Source organism: Tenrec ecaudatus, chromosome 3 (genome assembly GCF_050624435.1).
Source record: "Tenrec ecaudatus isolate mTenEca1 chromosome 3, mTenEca1.hap1, whole genome shotgun sequence".
In the NCBI taxonomy this organism is placed as follows: domain Eukaryota; kingdom Metazoa; phylum Chordata; class Mammalia; order Afrosoricida; family Tenrecidae; genus Tenrec; species Tenrec ecaudatus.
The window spans coordinates 106,269,625-106,288,816 of NC_134532.1; the positions used below are offsets into that span (position 1 = coordinate 106,269,625).

Sequence of the window (19,192 nt, forward strand, 5' to 3'; positions counted from 1 at the left end):
GTATCTTGTATACTTAAAAATATTATACCAGTAGAGCTGATAGATTGATGTTATATTACATCTGCTGTAACTAAGCATAGACAAATGGCTAATCATGAAAGAATTATTAAAATGTTAGTAATCCTCCTGTTTATACTTTAAATATGAAAATAATATTTCTCTGCTAATTATTAGATTTTAGTAATTGAAACAATTAAAAATTGATTAACACTTTGATTTATGTGAGTTTTTAATTTCATACCTAGAATTTCTGCTTAGGACTTTCCTAACGTGACTTCTTTGACTATATGATGACATTTCACTTAAGCAGAGGGCTTCCTTGGAAAGAGAAGTATAGATAGACATAGAAATATGTCCTGCTGTCCTCGATTTCATAATTTCATGTAGATAATGTCTATATTTTATATAATTGTATTACGTATATATATTAGACATTGTTTTTCACAGATTTTGATAATGATATTACTCAGTCACATTTGAATAAAGAAGATGGATCCTGAGGAAAAAACAATTGTCCTTCCATGTAGCACAAATATGTGTTTATTTGATTTGTTCTCAGAACTGCTTGAAAATGCATAGCTTTTTGCCCATTCATTTGGATTCATTGTCCACCTGAGGTTTCAACCGGGTACTCCATTCCTGGTAGGTATTCCCCAGGTCATTTGTGTGTGACTGCTGTGCAAGATGAAATGTTGTGTTACAACAAGATTAGAAACTGCTGGATGCAACGTTTATTTCCATACTTTACAAACAGTAAAGGCGGGCTCAAATTGACCGATGCTTTCTGACTAAGAGAAGATACGCCAGGTGGTGAGTGTAATTAACGAAGCTTGGTGAAATTTGTTCCCAGAGTAATGAGTTAGTAAAGACTAACCAGCGAGCTAGTGAACAGCCTAGGTGAATACAATTTCCCATAAAAGAGCAATCCATATTTTTGGCATCTGGAACTCCAAGCCACTTGGTGATTACATTGTTGGTAAATTAAACAAATTCTGTAGTATCAGGTGGAGAACTGCTTATTGCACCTTTTCAATAAACATGAAACTGAGGAACTGTCATTCAAGATAAGAGGGAAAACAGCATGTAACAGAATTTCAACTAGGATCTTTACACAAACACCCCACCCCCAGTCTTGAACGGAACAGATTATTTCTGCTCTTTCTTCTTTTCCTGGAATGAGTAGTCATGTGCACAGTCCGTGGAAGTAGTAGGGCATTTCTGTCCACGAAGTTCTTTCCTCTCAAGGACTGTCACCACATAACATTGTGTCTTATGGTTTATTTTTTATTTCCACCAAAGATAAGTCAAAGTTTGTAGCTTCTCATTTTTATTTCGGCGTTAATGTGGGTCGACTAGAGAAACAAATATCCAGGGACACTTATATGCATGTAAGAGAGAGCTTTATATCAAAGAACGATTATATATTGAGAAAACATCCCAGCCCAGTCCGGATCAAGTCCATAAGTCTGTTATGAGCCCATATGTCTGACACTAGTCCATAAATTCCTCTACAGACTCGCACAGCACATCCTGGAAGATCACAGGCCAGTGGGTGAAAAGTCTTCTGGATCCGGTGGGGGTGGAAACATCTCTGTGCTAGCACGAGCCTCCATGTGGCTCCTTCAGGTGAAGCAGACAGATAGTGTCGCCCACCCTTGGAGAAAGTGGGGAAGTGTCCAGAACCCTCATGAGAAGGTCATGCCCACAAGGCCACAAGAAGTCATCATCAGGCTGTGACCGATTAATAGGTTAGACTTCACTCCCTACCCTTATTTATCAAGTTGGCATGAAATTACGTAACTACCAAAATTTCCTTATTTTTAATTGTTTTATTAGGGGCTCAGACAACTCTTATCACAATCCATCCATTCATCAACTGTGTAAAGCACATTTGTACATTCTTTGCCCTCATCATCCTCAAAACATTTGCTCTTCACTTAAGCCCCTGGCATCAGGTCTTCATTTCTCCCCTCCCTCCCCACTCCCCACTCCTTCATGAACCCTTGATAATTTATAAATTATTATTTTGTCATATCTTGCCCTGTCCAACGTCTCCCTTCACCCACTTTTCTCTTGTCCGTCCGCCAGGGAGGAGGTCACATGTAGATCCTTGTAATCGGTTCCCCCTTTCCAACCCACCCTCCCTCTACGTTCCCAGTATTGCCACTCACACCACTGGTCCCGAAGGGATCATCTGCCCTGGATTCCCTGTGTTTCTGGTTCCTATCTGTACCAGTGTACATCCTCTGGTCTAGCCAGACTTGCAAGGTAGAATTGGGATCATGATAGTTGGGTGGGGAGGAAGCATCTAATGACCATAACTATTCCAAAGTTATGATCATTTCACAATTGTGGAGGGAATACATGAGTGTGCATGTGCAATGCAATGAATTGTTTAATATGACTCCCCTGACCTTTGTTACTTCCAACAAAAGACCTTCATTCTCCTGGCAGGACTGGGTAAGATAGGGATTGGATGATATGTTTCAGCTGGGAGGGATTGTGAATTGGGTTACTGGTGATTGGCATCCTGGTGGGTATAAAATGAACTACGTCAGAAGCAGAAAGGAGGGAATTCACTACCAGTAGGAAAGAAGAACCAGGTGTAGATCACCTTCTGTCCTTTGAATCCTAAAATTCCTGCTGCTTCTCCTTGATCCAGGATATAGCTTTGCTCTCCAAGGGCTGGCAGCGGAGCAGCAACATCTGTTGAACCAGTAGTTGCAGCCTGAGACAGAGTGGCCGGCTTTTAGCCAATAGAACAAGAAAACGGAGTGCTTTGGAACAGGAGTCTGTTTTGCGGACTGGAGTGCCTCTGTGGGGAGCTGGATTTGCAGACCCTGAGCAGGAGTGGTATGCCTTTGGCTTGACACTTCTAGTGGAGTAGCATGCCTTTGGGGCATTGATTGACAATCCTCTTGGCAGAGCTTTGTAAAATTTCTTGAGCAAGGCAGGTCCAGTCCAAGTGACTCAAGGGCCGGGGAGAGGCCTGCTTTTAAGGACAGGAGACAGGAAACAGTCTTGCCTGAATACCTATATTCTGATTGTTTCTCCCCTGAATTGTAACCTGTAAACTTACCTAACTCCATAATTATGAGCATTGTCAGTGAGTTCTGTACGGCTATAGCAATAAATGATCAAATCCAGCCACGGAGATAGATTGCTGTGGCAGGAGGGGTGACTGGTGTCAGAACTGGGGAAAAAGGATGGAAGTTTGGAGGCATGTCTGACCTCTGCCTTGTGGTGATCAACCTTGGGAGCCAGAAGAGGTCAGATGTGGCCCCCATGCTGTTTCCTCAGTGTGTATAGGTCTGTATATATGTGTACATATTTATGTACATGTGTGTATACATATGCTCCACATTTCATGTCAGAAAATTTTCCATAACACCTTGCTCTCTCCCTTTGATGAATTTCATTCAATTCAACACACTATCTAAAACCAAAGCAAATAAAAACTTCCTGCCAACAATGCATAGGGTTTTTGATTCCAATGCAGAGGTCGCTTGAGACTGTAAATCTTAACTATACTGGACAGCCTTTCTCCACCAGAGACCATCCAGTGGGTTCAAACTACGGAGCTTCCAGTAAGCCGCCCTACACCTAATCCACAGAGCTACTAGGACACTTGTCTACCCATAGCTAACGCAGCCATCTCCTGTGAGTGTCGGAAACCAAGACATATGTTCCTGTGCTATCAGTACTGCTGCTGTTTAAAATTTTGTTTATTGTTAGAATTTTATGCCCATTTATGTATTTTTTAATCATTTTATTGGGGGCTCATACAATTCTTATCATAATCCATTGTGTCAAGAACATATGTACATTTGTTGCCATCATCATTCTCAAAATATTTGCCTTCTACTTGAGCCCTTATACCTGCTGCCCATTTTCCCCTCTCTCCCCACTCCCCCCTCCCTCACCCTTAATAACATATTATTTATTATTTTGTCATATGTTACACTGTCCAACGTCCCTACCCACCTTCTTCTCTGCTGTCCATCCCCCAGGGAGGAGGCTATACGTAGATTCTTGTAATCAGTTCCCCCTTTCTACCCCACATTCCCTCTACCCTCTAGGCATTGCCACTCTCACCACTGGTCCTGGAGGAGTCATCTGTCCTGGATTCCCTGTGCTTCCAGTTGCTATCTGTACCTATGTACATTCTCTGATCTAACCAGATTTGTAAGGTAGAATTGGGATCATGATAGTGGTGGGGGGGGGGGGAAGGAAGCATTTAAGAACTAGAGGAAAGTCATATGTTTCATCGTTGCTACCCTGAACCCTGACTGTCTCATCTCCTCCCTACAACCCTTCAGTAAGGGGGTGTCCAGTTGACTACCAATGGGTTTTGAATCTCTATTCTGCATTCACCCGCATTTACAATTATATGATTTTTTGTTCCTTGATGTTTGATACCTGATCCCTTCAACAGCTCGCAGTCACACAGGCTGGTGTGTTTCTTCCATGTGGGCTATGTTGCTTCTGAACGGATGGCCACTTGTTTATCTTCGAGCCTTTAAGACCCCAGATGCTATATCTTTTGATAGCCGGGCACCATCAGCTTTCTTCACCACATTTGCTTATGCACACGTTTGTCTTCAGTGATCGTATCGGGAAGGAAGGCACCCATTGATGTGATTTTTAGTTCTTTGGTGTCTGATAACTGGTCCCTTCTACACCTCGTGATCAGACAGGATGTTGTGCTTCTTCCATGTGGACTTTGATGCTTCTGAGCTAGATGGCCACTTGTTTACCTTCAAGCCTTTAATACCCCAGACACTATATCTTTTGATAGCTGGATACCATCAGCTTTCTTCACCACATTTGCTTATGTACACATTTTTCTTCAGCAATTGTGTTGGGAAGGTGTGCAACTGGAATGCCAATTTAATAGAACACCATGTTCTTGCATTGAGTAAGCGCTTGAGTGGAGGCCCAATGTCCATCTGCTGCCTTAATACTAAACCTATAAATATATGCACATAGATCTGTTTCACTAACATAAAGGTGCCATTTTAACAGTTTTATTGGCTTATAATTCACATATCATCTAATTTAATAATAGAGTCATATTAAAGAGTGGCTCTAAAATTCATTATTGAGATAATTGTACATTTTCTTCTTTCTCATACTCATTGTCAGCCCCCTATTTTCTCTCGACCTTCTCTGCCAACCCCCAAGAAACCTGAATTTTTTACTTGATTCTTGATTTTATTCTAAATGATGGCTTTTTTCGCCAAAAACATTTTATTGGAAGTTACATATCTCTTTCCAGAGTTCAGTCCCATCAAGCAGGATTGTACAATTGCTACCACAATCAGTTTCAAAGCATTCTTTGCTTTCTTGAGCTCCTTGATATCAGTTCCCTTTTACCGCCTCCACCCCCATCCCCACCCCCACCCCCACCCCCACCTCTGTGCTCCCCAGGAACCCTATTCTATTTGCTGTTCCTACAGCTTCATCCATACTGGGTTTCACATACTGAAACACAGGAAAACACATAACAAACATTCAAGAAGGTGACCCCAATGACATAACACATCTGAAAGAACTCTCGATATTAGGCAAAAACAAACTCTCCTCCCCCCAATTATACAGAAAATGTTGAAAGTTAGATCAGGCCTAATATGCATCAGAGGGGGGGGGGTCAATTGACAAGGTTTTAACCTTGATCACTTTGATCTTCTATACTCATTTCTCCAATGCACTCTATTTGGTAACCACTTTCCTCCCCCCCCCCTCCATTCTGCATAGAGGGGAATCACCGGAGACCTATTTCCTATGTAGTTGCCACAAATGTCTCTTGGGTTCCCACTGACATCCATAGCCATCTACAAACCAGACTCTCACGGTGTAGGGATTATACTAGTTATAGTCCTATGGTGACTGAGGTTGGAGTGCTTCTTCCTTGTGGACTTAGTTGACATCTCACTTAGATGGCTGCTTATTCAAAACTACGCCTTTAAGACCCCAGACACTATTTAACCTGAGAGCTAGGCACCCTGTGATTTCCTCACCACACTCTGCTAGAGAAACCTATATCTTCTATGTTCCCTTCCTGGGGGCAAGGACTCAGTAGGGTTATGATGTGAGAGCTAATTTTTCCTAAGTTGCAGCTCGGATGTAGTGCGATGTCCAAACTCATCCCTGCAGCTCTGCTTTGTTTGTTTGTTTAATATGCCTTCGGCTCCCTTTCAAATCTTCCTTGTTAATGTGTAATAGATCTTATCGATCATCCCCCTGGGGCATAATGATCTTCCATTAATATTGTCTTGGCTTAGCCCTGATACTATTTTTTAAAGCCCTGTTGAGAGAGGGATATTGGACCAATGTACGCTAACTCCATATGACAATACCTGACTTATTCACTTGTACAAAATCAGTCCTTTTGTGGCTGGATGCCATTTACACAAGCAATGGGAGTTGATTGTCAGGGAAAATGTACAATAATACTCACTGACAATGCCAGACACAGGTTTTTCGGAATAATATATATCTTAATACAACGCATAGGGCATTGTTCAGGGCATGTTTGTCAGCCTACCAGCAGTTCAACACTCGGTACAGCTGGCTTCTGCTTCGTCAGACACCAGGCATTTTCAGTCTTCAGTCCTCAGGTTCCAAGTATGTCTGAGTTGTAGTCCAGTTCACCCAGTGAATTTTCTGCATCTGATCTCACTGGTGCGGCCTCTGGAGCTTGGTGTGTGCCCTGAAGATCCAGGATTCAATGTACCAGCGTTACCACTGCACCCGGCCTGAGTCCCCAGGATGCAGCATCCTGATGGCATTTCTCAGTTTCTGTTTTTGGCCCTTATTCTTCCTCTAGTCTGTCTTGAGGTGGTGTTGAATTCAGTGATCACCTCTATCCTAATGGGCCTCAAATCTTTGTTTTTATTACTTACTGCATATCATTCAGTACCTTTCCAGGTAGATATCCTACAGGTAACAGTAACTAATGCTAAAAAAGACAGAATTTTCCCCAGTCATTCTTGTTCCAGATTGTGACTTTATCAAATATCTCACCTTAAAATCACCAATCTTTACCTTTCTCTCACCCTAACTCTCAGCGATCTCTGTCTCTTGGTCAATGAGCAAGTTCCCCATGAGCCCAATGAAGTGTTCTGCAATTTCCATAATTCTAAATGATATCCATAGTTTATTATGACTTACACAGCCAAATGACTTTGCATAGTCAATAAAACACAACTTTCTGGTATTATCTGCTTTCCACAAAGGTCCGTCTGACACCACCAATGATGTCCCTTGTTCCATGTCCTCTTCTGAATCTGGCTTAAACTTCTAATGACCCTCTGAAGATATTCTGCTACAAACATTGTTGAAGGAGCTTTAGAGAATTTCACGTGCATGTGGCATTAGGCATGATAATTTCCAGTCTGTTGGGTCACCGTTCTTTAGAACTGGTACAAATGCAGATCTCTTCCAGATGTGTGGCAAGGTAGCTTGCTTCCAAACTTGTTGGCATAGATAATTAAATGCTTCCAGTGCTTCTTCAGCTAGTTGAAATATTTCATTTAGTATTCTCTCAATGCCTGGAAATTTAAATTTTCTGTTTTGTTTTCTTGTTGCTTTTACTAATGTAGTCAGGTCATCTTAGACTTCTTCCTTCAGTACCTAGGTTCTTGATCATGTTACCTCTTGAAATGGTTGAAGGCCCACCAATCCTTTATGTCCAGTGACTCAGTGTATTGTTTCTATATTCTTTTGATATTTCCTGCATCTTTATATATTTTGTCCATTCACTATTTCAACTCAAGGCTTGAATTTTTTTTCTTCAGTTGTTTCATTTGAGATATCTGGTTTTCTAAATCCAGGTCTTTATGCACTTCATTATAATCCTTTGTCTTGTCAAGATGCCCTTTGAAATTTTTGTTCATATCTTTTACTTCATCATGCTTATTTTATCATGTAGGATAAAAAAATCCTTGTAGGATATGGAAATCCTTATCCTTAATGAGGATGAGTAATATGCCATTCATCTTCAATATTTCATTATTGCATTATAGAGTTTATGATTGTTCTATTCAAAATTGCTAGTATAAGTGCATCTCAATTGGGAAATACTAAGTACATCAATCTTAATTTTCCACCTTCCAGATTTCCAAGATTCACTATTCTTGCATACTGTGTTCCAATTATTAATGGCTAGTTTCAACTGTCTCTTCTCATGTTGCACCATTCTACATATCAAGTGAAGGTTCTGAAAACTTTACTTCCTCTGTGTCATTAAAGGTGACTCTCATTTAAGGAGGTAGCACTTTCTTAGTTCTATGTTGAGAAACTTCTGAAGACGTGGGTCTCATCTTCTGGCACTCTATCATATAGAGTTCTACTAGTGTTCAAATGGCTCTCATAGTCCAATTTTCTTAGAAGGTGATTGTCACACCCTTCTTTCTAGTCTGTCTCAGTCTAGATACTGCACTGGAACATGTCCAGTTGGGTGACTCTGCAGGTGTTTGAAATACCAGATATATTTTCTAGCATCACAACAATGCACAATCCACCACAGCATCACATCTGACATATGAATGGTGATATATCATAAGGAAGACTGAAGAAGAATTCATGCCTTTGAATTATGGTATTGGCAATGAATATTGACTTCCAGAAGAAAGAACAAATCTGTCTTGGGAGAAGTATAGCCACAGGGCTCTATAGCAGTAAGAAAAAGACTTTATCTCACAGGCTTTGGAAAACCCGGTCCCCGGGGAAGGACAGCATGTTTGGTTCAGTTGAGGGTAACCAAAAAATAGGAAAACCCTTGAGAAGGTGAATTGAAATAAAAATAGGATAATTGACTACAACATTGGGATCAAGCATAGCAGTGATTTAGAGAACACATAGGACCAGGTAGTATTTGTTGTTGTTGTTGTTCTTGTTGTAAGGGCACTTAACAAGCACAACAACTGTTATATAGTTGCTTTTATAGAACCATTGTGTCAGCAAAAATAAATTTCATGTGCTATTAATGACATTGCTTGATAATTTCCACATTCTGTTGAGTCGCCTTTCTTTGGAATGGGTATAAATATGGATCTCTTCTTGTTGGTTGGCAAGATAGCTATCTTCCAAATTTCTTGCAATCGACAACTGAGTGCTTTTAATGGTTTCCAAATCAGAAAAAGACTAAACAGCACTGGATGGTTTGTTAGGATGTAAGAAAAATTATAGGAAATTCTAATTGTATTTATTTCTATCTAAGTATTTTCATTTTTGATGGTATTTCTCTGATGTACATTAAATGCTACAGTTGCTTTTGTTGTTAGGTGCTGTTGAGTCAGTTCCAACTCAAAGCAACGCTGTGTACCACAGAACTAAACACTGCCTTGTCCCGTGCCCCCCTCACACTTGTTCTTATGCTTGAGCCCATTGTTGGCGCAGCCACTGTCACTCCATCCTTCCTCTTCTCCGCTGCCGCTCTGCTTTACCAAGCATGATGGCCTTCTACAGAGACTGATTTCTCTGGGATTCCAGTAGTCCGGAGATATAATTTATAAAGGACTTGGCTGTTAATGGAAATTTTGGTGGTTTAATCCCATCAGCCCTCAGTGGTAGACACATGTAGCAATGTGCTACATAATAAAGATGTATATTGGTTGTTATTAGGCTCTTTTGGAACAATTCCAGCTCACAGGTACCCTGTGCACAGAAGAATGAAATACTACCCGGTTGTGGGCCATAAGCATCACTGTCAGTCCCTCTCGTTGAAGGCCTTCCTCTTTCCTGCTGACCCTTTGTTTTACTTCATGATGCCCTTATCTCATGACCAGACCCTCCTGATAACATTTCCAAAGTACCAAAGATGAAGGCTGGCCGTCCTCACTTGTGAGGAACATTCCGGCTGTACTTCTTCCAAGACAAATCAGTTTATTCTTCGGGTCATCCATGGTACTTTCAATATTCTTTGCCAGCACTATAATTCAAATGTATCTGTTCTTCTTCAGCCTTTCTTACAGTCATTGTCCAGCTTTCACATGGACACAAGAGGGAGTACCAAAAAAAATTGGAATTGTTTTCAAAGTTGTGTATTTAACTTATTTTACAAGACAACTGTATCACCTTTAAAGTACTCTCCATTGCACTTAATACATTTGTCAAATCTGAAATTCCATTTTATTTCAATAGTTTTATTGGGGGCTCTTCCATCTCTTATCACAATCCATACATTCATCCAATGTGTCAAGCACATTTGCACATATGCTGCCATCATCATTTTCAAAGCATTCTCTTCCCACTTGAATACCTGATGTTAGCTCCCCATTTCTTCCCCGTCTCTCACGAACCCTTGATAAGTTATATATTATTATTTTCATATCTTACATCATCCTCTGTCACCCGTCACCCACTTTTCCATTGTTCATCCCCTGGGAGGGGGTTATGGGTTGATCCTTGTAATTGATTCTCCCTTTCTCCGCCAATCCTCCCCTAATCCTCCTGGTATCTCTACTCTCCTTGCTGGCCCTAAGGGGATTATCTATCCTGGATTCCCTATGTTGCGGGCTCTTATCTGTAGCAGTATGTATGCTCAGGTAGAATTGAGGTCATGAGGGGGAACGAAGCACCAGAGAAGTAGAGGAAAGTTGTGTGTTTCATCGATGCTATACCTCATCCTGACTGACCCATTTCTTCCCTATGAGCCCTCTGTAAGGGGATGTCCAATTGTCTACAGATGGGTATTGGGTCTCCACTCCATGCCCCCTCCTTCCATTCACCTTGGATATGATTTTGTTCTGGGTCTTACTTGACTGGTACCTGATCCCATCGATCACATTATGATCACACGGGCTAGTGTGCTTCTTCCACATGGGCTTTGTTGTTTCTCCGCTAGATAGCTGCTTATTTATCTTCAAGCCTTTAAGACCCCAGACGCTATATTTTTTGATAACCAGGCACCATCAACTTTCTGCATTACATTTACTTATGTACCCATTTTTCCTTCAGCGATCCTGTTGGGTAGGTGAGCATCACAGAATGCCGATTGTTAGAACAAAGTGTTCCTGTGTTGAGGGACTACTTGAGTTGAGGCCCAATGCCATCTGCAACCTTAATTTTCACATATAGATATGAATAGATAGTTCTATTTCCCTCTCGTTATATATATGTTTACGTATGTGCATGCCTGTATTTAGACCTCTATAAATGTCCTCCTGGTTCTTTCCTCTATTTCCTTTTACTTTCTTCTTGTCCCATCACCATGTTTGGCCTTTTTTGGGGTTTAGTGATTTCTCGCTGCTACATTGTCCTTGATAAAGCCCCACTAGGCATCCTATACCTTTCTCTCCATTGATTTTAATTCACTTGTTCCCTTGTCCCTGGGTTGGTTCTCCCCTTTCCTTTCTCCCATCCCTCCTGAACCACTGCACTCATTCTTCTCATCTCCAAATTATTTATCCCACCTTTCTTATCTAGATAGACATGCAGAGACATTAATAAACACAAAACCCCGCAAAGCCAAATAAAACAACAAAGGAAGTCAAGACCACGAAAACAATCACAACAACAATAATAAAAATAACAAAAAGAAAGTCACTGACAAAAATGGAAAGGCTTATAAATAGTTCAAGGTCTGTTTGTTGGCCTTTACGAGTATTTTCCAGTCCAGTCTCATGGGTGCCACACACTGTCTCCAAAGTCTACTTTTGGTATTCACCAGGGATTTCATCACTGTGCTCCTCTTGCTGCTCTGTTAAATGCCCTTGGTGTTTTGTCCAGAGTGATGGGGTCAGATTGTGCACAATTCCCACACTGTGTCTCCAGTATTGTCCCCCACAGCGCTATGGTTTAGTGAGGAATGTCATGTCTTGTGGTGGGGCTGGCCCTATGGTTCTCTCTTTGCATTGTCTGCTCTGAGCAGGAATATCATCTTCGAGGCTTGGTGGGTCAGAGCATCCTGCCCTCCCTCTCCATCTTTTTTCATTTTTCCCATGTGCTCTAATCAGACGTTCCCCTCTCTCCAAGTTGTAGATCTTTTGCTGTCCTCTGAAGTGTTTTCTTCTGAGGGCGGGGGGGTGGTGTCCACATAGTTGGGATTGGGGCCAGGTCCTGCAGACTTCTCTACTGGTTCCCTGGAACAGGCAAGTATGTTTTATTTACATCTTGGTGCATCAGGTTGAAGCCTGGTCTCTCTCTCTCTCTCTCTCTCTCTCTCTTTCTCTCTCTCTCTCTCTCTCTCTCTCTCTCTCTCTCTCTCTCTCTCTCTCTCTCTCTCTCTCTCTCTTTCTCTCTCTCTCTCTCTCTCTCCCACCCTCCCTCCCCCCCATGGATATATATACACAATACCCTCCCCTTAGGTGGGTTAGTGCCCTGCTCTCCCCCTAGCCATTTCTTTTTTCCCCCCTCTTTCTTTACCCCTTTATTAGTTGGCTGCCATATGTATCCCTGGATTGGGTTTGGCCGCTGCCATAGTTGCTGGACCTTACCCCAGGGATGTATGTATAGAGTAGCTTTTCCCCTATGCCCTGCTTTGGTTTGTTTGTTTGTTTGTTTGTTTTTAAGCTTACCTCAGTGAACTCATGTTGTTCTTATCCTTTTGTGTTTGGCTTACTTCCCTGGAGGAAATGATGCTAAGTGTAATTCCATTCTTGGACATATTTTTCAAACTCATCTGTTTGGATGGCTGACAGCACCTCCCTTGTTTTTTTCTTCACCTCATCTACATCACCAAATCAATGTCCTTTCATATAGTTCTTCATTTATGAAAACAAAAAGAAGTCACATGGAACGAGATCAGGTGAATAAAGTGCATGGCTCCAAGAGAGGCATGCTGTTTCTTGCCAAAGACTGGCACACTGAGATGTCTGTGTGAGCAGGTGCATTGTCATGGCAACAAAGCCAGTCCCCTGTCTGCCACAGATCAGGCCTTTTTTTTTGGTATGCAATCTGTTCAGCATGTCTAAATAGAAAGCTTGATTAGCAGTCTGACCTGGTGAATGAACTCCAAATGCACTATCCTTCTCACAACAAAAAAGCAAATGAGCATCGGGTTGGGATATATCTATTCTTTCACTGCCATCGATGACTCACAATGACCCTTTAGGACAGGGAAGAACTGCCCATGTGAGTTTCTGAGAATGTAACTCTTTGCAGGAGTAGAAAGCCCCATTTTTCTCCCTCGGAGCTAGCTGGTGGTTTCAAACTGCTGACCTTGCAGTTAGCAGCCCATTGTGTAACCACAATGCCACCGGTGGACGTTTCACATGCATATGAGGCGATGGGAAATATTTTACTTGGGTGAGGCATATCTTACTCCTCTAAGTGATATCTTTGCTTTTGAACACTTCAAAGAGCCCTTATAGGGCAGATTTGCCCAAATCAACGTGCCATGTGACTTCTTGATTGCTGCTTCCATGAGTGTTGATTTAGCTACAATCCTTGACAACTTCAATATTTTTTCCATTCATTATGCACTTTTCTATTGGTCACGTCATGCAGATGTTGGGATTCTCTACACTGGGCTGTAATCCATACTGAAGGCTGTAGTGTTTGATCTTGTCAGTGTGTGCTTCAAGTCCTTTTCAGCTTCAGCAAGCAAGGCTGTGTCTTCAGCATATTACAGGTTATTGAGCCTTCCTTTGGTTCTATTGAGGCATTCTTTATGGAGTCTAGCTTCTTAGATGACATGTTCAATATAAAAATTTAAAGTATAAAATCCTAATAAACACTTGAAACCAATCATATCCTTTTCTTCTATTTGCACTTCTGCCTGTTGATCTATGCACAGTTCCACATGAGCACAATGAAGTGTTCTGGAAGACCTAGTCTTCGCAATGTTTCCATAGTTTATTTTATGATCCACAGGGTGAAATACTTTGCATAGTCAGTAAAACATACATAAACATATTTCTGGTATTCTCTGCTTTCAGCCAGAATCCATCCTCATTTTGCAACCTTGGAAACCATGTGCTATTGTTCCACTCTTTTTCATAGGGTCTCTATGTGTCAGAGTTCACCTGGTGACATGCACAACATCATAAATTCCATCACTCTACACACTCTCAATTTATGTTTTCTTTTTAGTTTAGAATGGAGTCATTAATTCTCAGAATGTGTACACTGCCTTTTTATTATGTGACCTTGGTAGCATTTTAGTTGTTATTTTCCTCTTTTGTTCTTCATTAAATATTTGGTCAGCTGCAACTACTCAGATCACTTAGCTTTATATGATTCATCCATGAAAAATCGGTTTTAAAACAAGGTGTAACCACTTCTATTTATTCCAGAGTCTTAGAAATTGAAGCAATCTTATAAACAAATTATAAGAATGGGACAGATAGCATATTTGTCCGAATCATTTAAAAATTAGTTACATAGTCATTTCCCATACTCAGTGTAAATTCTTGATAAACATGGAAATCCTGTTCTAGAACCATAGAGAAGCCATCAAAATCAGGATGGTAACATTGTAATGCCCACTGAATCCCTAGAATGTATTTTCATTTCCCAAAAGTCACCAAGCATGCCCTTTTTATAAATCATCCCAACAGAGAATCACATTTTGTATATCAATAGTTTGTCTTTTAATTCTTTCAGTCTGGGAAAGTTCCACAGTCTTTTAACTTTCATGACCTTGACACTTTTGAAGGCATATCGTAGGATGGTCCTCAATTTGGTTTTGTTTAATTGTGACTCCAGGTGAGTGGGCTCTTCTTTCGCATCTCAGCAGGAGCACCTGGTTTTCACTTGTGCTATATTAACATGTTAACGTTGGTCACCAGACTAAGATGGGGTCTGCAGTGCTCCGTGAATGCCAGTTACCCTTTTCAATGAATTGATAGGCAGATCACTGAATAGGCGTCACTTTAACACTTTGGCAAGAGTTCATATTCTATCCAGCCTTTATTATTTATTTGTATCAATTTGGACTCAGGAGTTACCATTTATACACTCAATCTAACTCATTCCTCTGGCTATTTATTTTGAAAATTAAATTATTCCAGATTTGGCCAGAATAGCTCCTTTAATCAAATTTCCATCCTTTGACATATGATTCTCACTCTGTCAGTCCTCTCTTTCTTTCTGTTTCATTTATATATTTCATTTTCTTTGTTTCATCCGTGTTTCAGACTGGTTAGAATATTTTGAACCTTGAATCTTCCGTTTACAATATTAACTCTTCCTCTCTAATCATCATCATCCTGTCTGCCTCTTTATTGAAGTTGTCGATGATATTGATTAATTTGTTTAGGACTTAAAAAAAAAAAGAACTCTTGCTGTATTGCTCTTGAAACGACCTTTCAGATCAAGGTCCCTCGACTAATTGACTAGAACTTCATAGTACATTTTGAATAATTATCTCATTAGTGTTTAAGCCGCTTGCTAAGTTAAAGTTATTAAGCCAAATCCCCCGCTGTTAGCCATCCATTCACTATTAAACCATGTTGTTCCCTACATTACAACCATGGCCTTCCTGATATTAAAGATTCTGTTTAGATTCTTGTGAGCAGAACCCACAATGCTGTTCCCCCACTCGGATGTGACTGACAGAACCTCCTCCATCCTACACCAACCCCGGGATGAGGGAACTCCGTCCTGCAGGGCAGCCCTGAGCTAGTAAGAGCTTTACTTGCAGCCCCTCCCTAACTTCCGAGCTTTGAAGAGTGGAAACAGATTTACTTCCTGTGCCCCTTGGCATCCAATACCCTCCGTAATATTGTTCAACCAAGTGAATGAATGAATATGTACGACTAATCCAAATCAATTAATGCAAAGTTTACATGAGTTTAGGTTTCAATGTTGAATGACCTATGAAGCCAAAAACCAGTATTACAGCTGTAAGTCTGGGCGGTCTACTAGATGCTCTGAGCTACATTATCTATTTGTTTTTGGCTTAATAGAATGAGTAAATGGAACACACCTGCCTGCTCTACAGAGTTATAGCAGAGAAGATACAGAAAGAAGGAAAACTAAGTGTGTTATTAACTGCCGTGAAAGTATGAGTGCCATTCGCATCACCAGCATACACTCCTATCAGACAGCTCAGTTCCCATTTCACAAAAATAATAGGAAGACTTTAAAATGCCATGTCATTCTCCTAAGCTATTTATATAACACTAAGCTTAAAAAATAAGCTGGCTTTCCTTCTCTCTTTTACTTTGTATGTTTCCTATATTTACAGCATTTTGTTGGATTTAGGTGCTGGTTCAAAAAAATAACTGGTCATTTAAGCATTTTGAGTGTGTGTGTGTGTGTGTGTGAAGTACTCTGTCATCTCTGTTAAAGGAGGTCCACATTTTTCTGGGATTAGCATAAGCCCCACTATCCAGTTTACAAATTCTTAGATTTTTCTCTTTCATTTGAACAAACATGCTTCTCAAGAGCTTGGGCATCTGTACTCTGCTCTTTGATTTCTTAAAATATTGCTCATATTCCTAAAACAAGTAGGGAAAGCCTCAGTGCCAGCCTCTGTGTTCAGGAATTAGTTTCACAGTCCCACACTGAGCAAAAAGAACTTCGATACTCACTATTGTGGTGAGGAGTACATACAAAAAGCGTACGAAAAGAGGTTTATAAATCATAAAACCTTACATAAGAATACTAGCAATACACAGTTCATAATTCTAGAATAATAACGGAAAAAAATGCTGTCGGTTTTGACTATTCTCTGCCAACCAGCCTCTGTGCTCTCTTGTCATGTTCACAAACGAAATGTGTATGATTGTCCCTATTTTACAGATGAGGAAACTGAGGATCAAGAAGGTTAAACACTGTCCAAAGCCTCACAGCTAGTAAGCAGTGGAGCCAAAGCAAACCCAGCTCTGTCGGATTCCAAACTTCTAACCTAATGCCTGCCCGAAATTCCGCCCCACGTGGCCTCCCATTAGCGGAGGGTTGAGCACCTTTGCGCGTGCGTGTGTCTGATCTCTCGCCTGCTGCAATCGGTCCTTTAAGTTGCTGGCTCTAGAATTTCCAGCTGGAAACAGAAGTCATAGTTGATTAATACTCGGAGCTCAGAACTGTCTTGTTTTTTGGAACACTCTCCCATCTACTGACAGTAGCAGGCTCTTTCTTTTTCTGTTTTCCTTTGTAGGTTTCCGATAGTCACACCATTTTTGCAAACCTTGGGTTCTTCAGCTTTAAGCACATTCGATGAAAAGGGACCAAGACAGTCAAAAGGGCTCGAATTAGTAGAATGGACATTTTGGCCAAGTCTGTGTTGTCCATGAGATAATTATTTAGTTAACAACCTAAAGCCCACGACACCTTAAAATCCCTACTCACCCATATTTCTCCTTTAAAAAAACGTCTACATTTACATCGATGGATGTTACCACCTTGTCATGTACTTAAGTGGTTTCACAAGTGAATGTCTTAGATCCTGAACTGGATATAAATTATCAAGGGAATAAGCACCGTCTGAATGACGCCTGAAACCGCATGAACCACTTCGTCTTTGGGACTCATGGCATCTGAAATGAACACAGCTATGATGGGTGAGCAACCTTAACAGCAAGGGGAGCAGCAGAGTCTCCAGGGGCCTTAGGAAGGCTGCCTGGTGTTAGTGAGCAGATCTCGCCATCGGTTGACCTGGAATTGTTTCTCCCTCAGGCTGACCCAGTGTGCGTCAGTAGAACCGTGAGCCACACAGAGCGTTTATGGCTGATTTGTCAGAGGTAGATTGCCATCCGGGCTTTCAGAGGAATGTCTGGGTAGACTCACATGCCAAACTTTTCAGTTCCCAACTAAGTGTGTTGATCCACTGCACTACCGTACCCAAGGGCTCCCACTGGCCCTCCAGCCCTCCAGCACCGTCTTTGTTGTGTGGCGCTGTTATGACAAAAAGAATACAGGTGGGCTGCTTACACAACAGGAGTTCTTTTCTCACAGCATAGTGGGTCAGTCGTTCGAGGCATAGGGAGGGTTAGCTTTCTCTTTCTGTCATCACCGAGGAAAGGTCCTTGTCCCTTCAGCATCTGTTCCCTGGATCCTGGGAGTTCTCTACGTTAATTGGGCACATTTTTCCATCTCAACTTCCTTAATCGGCTCATCTTTATATTATGTGGGAGATTGGCAACACTGAACAGACTCAACACTCATCCAGCTCCATGTGCATCACAGACAATCCAATCCCAGTTGGGATTATAATCACAGGCAGAGAGATGAGGATTTACAGCAGGATCCATGACACCATCGGTGTCTTATTGCAAGTGACATTTCCAGAGAACTCACAGTTGTGTTGTACTGCCATACCATCATATGATCATTTAAACATGAATTAAATTTTTCACCAAATAAGACTTGCTGGATTTGGGTAAAGCTTTGATTTGGGGCTCAATAATTACTCTTTGTAATTTGATTCTAAAAATATTTTCATATTTTCCCTTACACTCTTACAGTCTCTGCAACTTTTATTTTCTTCGATTTTGTGTTCTCTTTTTGAAAATCCTCTTTGAATTTGTGTAACAGCCATTTCAAAATGTCAGGAACTAATAGGCGTATCTCCAGCCAGTTGAAAACTCATACATTTATGAGTTTTCTGGGGAAAATGACAGCATTGGCAGAAGCACTCATAAAAAGAAGGCCAGAAACAAACATTTACTTGAGCTTAACCCATAGAAAGGCTTGCCACCTTTCCTTCGACTATATTAATAAGCAATTGTGATAAAAAGGAGACACCAGGGGAAACACGTGACTCATTTCCATGATACCGTTGCAACAGCAACAACAAACGCGCACTACCATCAGGTTCATGCTGACTCGCAGTGACCCTATAGGACAGACGAGAATGGCCCCTGTGGGTTTCCTGGATTCGAAATCCCCATCTTTCTCCCTCCAAGTGCCTGATGGATTTGAACTGCAGATCTTGCGAATCGCACCCTAAGGCTTCACTGCTATGCCACCAGGGAAAGCGCTAGCCATTGCACTAGCTGAGATATCTGTCTAAAAGGGTCTTTTGACAACAACGTATTGTGCAGCCAGAGCATCTCCGCTTTCTTTACAGAGATCTGAACATTTGCAACCTTAGTGTGAAAAACTATCTGACAGTAGAGCAGGGTGATTTTGTACATGTTTGTGTTTCTTTTCAGTACTACTAAATTCGCTGGAAATAACGGAAGATATTGTGAGATAATGTGAGATACTCAAGCTGAAAATATAATAATATTGGGGCCCTGTTTGTTGTTTTCCCAAGCTTGTTAATTTTCTATGTCACATAATTAAGAGATTAAAGCCTATT

General features: G+C 41.1%; 1 protein-coding gene across 1 annotated transcript in view; it reads left to right on the forward strand.

Annotated features, from left to right (window-relative positions):
* Positions 1-19,192, forward strand: part of ARSJ (arylsulfatase family member J) — a 92,321-nt gene that overhangs the window by 64,242 nt on the left and 8,887 nt on the right. The gene's annotated exons all lie outside the window — the stretch shown is intronic.